Here is a 3415-nt window from a genome sequence, read left to right on the forward strand (position 1 = left end):
TGATGGATTCTGCTGATCAATGTTCACTTCCTCGAGCTCCTCAATAGCCTGGAGATCGTATCTGTCCTCGCCTATTCGAGGGTCAATATCCTCACTTAAGACGACATTTTCCCCTTCGTTGCTTTGAGGTTTTTCAATCTCAGGATCAGCTAAGGGTTCTTGAGATTCCTGTTCACCACTTTGGATGGCCATTGCTAGCTGCCCGGGTTTAGATTTTCCCTTCATGGAAATGCTGTAGCATTCCCTGGCAGCGAGCTGATCGCCATGGACAGTGCATATTCCAGTGGAAGTAGGGAATTTCATCGCGAGGTGGCGAATGGAAGTGACGGCCTCAAATGCCATGAGCGTAGGTCATCCCAAGATTGCGTTGTACGCAGCGGTGCAGTCAATGACCACGAACTCAAGGAGTTTCGAGACTGTTCGAGGTCCTTCTCCCAGGGTGATCACCAGCTCGATCATCCCTATGGTCGCCGATCCTTCTCCCGAAAAACCATATAACATCATGGAGGTCGCCTTCAGCTCGGCGACGGTCAAACCCATCTTCTCTAACGTGGATTGGAATAGGAGGTTCACCGAGCTTCCGTTGTCGATCACCACCCTCCTCACCCTCCGATTGGCGAGCTGAACTGCCATAACCAAAGGGTCATTGTGAGGGAACTGGACATGGCCCGCATCTTCCTCCGTAAAAATGATCGGTTGCTTTTCCAATCGCTGTTGTTTCGGCAGGCACTGCTCCGGGACGAACTCTACTCCATTATGCGCCTTCAATTCGTTCACGTATCTCTTCTGGGCGCCCCTGCTCATGCCAGCCAAGTGCGGTCCTCCAGAGATGGTGGATATCTCCCCTCCAACCAAGGGAGGAGGGACGTCCTGATCTACCTGAGGCCCGGGCTTACTGGCTGGGACTTCTGGAGCAGGTCGGCTTGCTGGAACCCTATTCCGTGCATATTGAGCCAAGGGGCCGGCTCGGATGAGGGTCTCGATCTCATCTTTTAAATGCCTACAATCGTCGGTGTTGTGGCCAACATTGTTGTGAAAGCGGAAAAACCTGGAGGTATCTCTCTTCCCCTTGTGGTGCTTTAATGGCTTCGGCCTCTTCCAGGGGACTCGAGCAGAGTTAGCTAGGAAGATATTCTCCCTAGACTGGGTGAGCTCTGTATAAGTCGCGTAGACGGGCTTGAATCTGTCTACGAACTTATTCTTCTTTTGGCCGTGCTGACCGCCTTCACCATTCCCCTTTCTTTTGCCTCCACCGAGCTGGTTGTTCTGTGTGACGTTTTGGGTCGCTGCCACGACCTCCGTCCCCACTCCAGCGGGCTGATTAGGGACCTGATTGGTTCCTGAAGCTAAGGCTTCGGCTTCCTCCAAGTTTATCCATTCTTGGGCCCTGTTAAGGAATTCGTCAACCGAGCTGACTCCCTTTCTTTGTATGTCTTTCCAGAGATCCCCTCCGACGAGGATTCCAGTTCTCATGGACATGAGCTTGGAGCTATCATCCGTGTCTCTGGCCTGAGCAGTGACATTCAAAAATCTGCTCAGGTAGGCCTTCAGAGTTTCGCCGGGCTGCTGCCTCACGTTAGCCAAAGAGTCGGCCTGAACGCGGGCAGCCTGGGAGGGTCGGAATGCCCTTTTGAAATCTGCCGAGAAATTCTTCCAGGAGCTGATTGACTGTCTTTTACCTTGCTTGAACCACTGCCTGGCCGGTCCAGTTAGTGTGGAAGGAAAGATTAGACACCTCAGCTCGAGGCCAATGTTGTGGGCCATCATCAGGGTGTTAAACATCCCTAGGTGATCCAACGAGTCTCCATCTCCATTGAATTTAGACAGGTGCGGCATACGGAAACTAGGTGGGTACGCCGTTGCTGCTATGCTGAGGGCGAAGAGCTCCATCTCGTCCCCTGAATCATATTCATCTTTTTATTTTTCTGACAGGAGCTTCCTCATCAGCTCCTCCATCTGAGCCAGACGCTCGAGGGTTTGGTCCTGATGCCCTTGGTTATTCCGGGGCTGTTCAACAGCTCCGAACCCATTGTACATATTTGGTGGGTTGTTGCCCCTCCTATCTTGAGATAGGTTATTTGGGGCATTCCCTCCATTACGTACTTCGGACAGGGCCCGGGCATGGCTGTCTCCTCCTACCTGCTCCCCTCTATGGGAGTTAAGGTGATCCCGCAGATCGCCTCCCCGAGTGGCTTGTGGGCTTTGCGCCGAACTTAGGCGCTGACGCAGGTCTCCGCCAGACAGGTCACTCTGGCGACTGCCGGTCCAGTAGCTCCTGCTAGAGAGGCTTGGAGCTCGCCTTTGGTGCTGAGGATCTGGGCCTTCCCTTGGCACCCTGCTACGCCGGGAATGTCCAGCTGATGGCGGATCTCTCCTGCTACTTCTGTAGGCTGGAATATCTCGGACGGGCCGAGGAGGAGATGGATATCTGATTGGAGATGGAGGATGCCTGACTGGAGAGGCGATCCTGGTTTCGTCTGGACGGATCAAGTTCGGTGGGGGCCTTTCGGCCCTGCCAACCTGCTGATCCTGAGCCTGGCGATCTGGACGAGGCGCAGGACGGTGGCTGGGGACGGGCTGATGCTACGAGCCCTCCCCGGATCTCCTTTGGGAATTTCCTCGAGCTCCCCTGGGCGCTCTCGAGGATGGTTGGGAGCTAGGAGTCGACGTCCTGACCGAACGGCTATATTGTTGTTGCCTAGCTCCAGAGACTTCTTCGAAGTTTGCCTCTCGATGATGTGATGAAGGAGTGGAGTTGGCTATCAGAAATCTGTCCGAGCAGCTATGCCTGGACCGGTTACCCAGGAGAGACTTAGGAGCCTCGCCTTGCCTCTCTCTGACGTTAGCGTCGGTTGTGAGAGGGGGTAGTCGGGCCAGCACATCCTTGATCTGATGGCTAGCTATTGCTAGCTGGCTCCTTAGCTGAGCGTTCTCCATCTCCACCGCCATGTAATAACACGTGTTTCGATTAGGTGGCCGGGGCGCCGAACTTCCGGTGTCATCTTGGCCCGCCGGCTGCTTTCCTGGCCGCTGCTGGGCTTCAGGAACTTGTTCACCAGGGATGGCAGTATGATGAGCCTTCTGCCCATCATGTTGTTCTGCCTCATTACCGTGCCTGGATCGAGTAGTCACCATAGTTGGATGTTTGCGACAGCACTTAATCGAACTTGCTCTCAATGAAAGCACCAAACTGTTGACGCGGTTCTTCGCCAACAGGTAATTAAGAAAAGAAGAGAAAGGGATTAGTGCTTAGGTTGAACCGAAACAGATGTATGATCTTAGGAAATGAAATGGTGACTCAAGACACATTTTTTAAGTGGTTCAAAGGTTAAAATCCTTCTACTCCACTAGTGAATGTTATTGCTATCTTTTGGGTGTACGATTACAGGATATTTCTTACAAGAGAGCATCCAAC

This window comes from Humulus lupulus, chromosome 3 (genome assembly GCF_963169125.1).
Source record: "Humulus lupulus chromosome 3, drHumLupu1.1, whole genome shotgun sequence".
Lineage (NCBI taxonomy): Eukaryota > Viridiplantae > Streptophyta > Magnoliopsida > Rosales > Cannabaceae > Humulus > Humulus lupulus.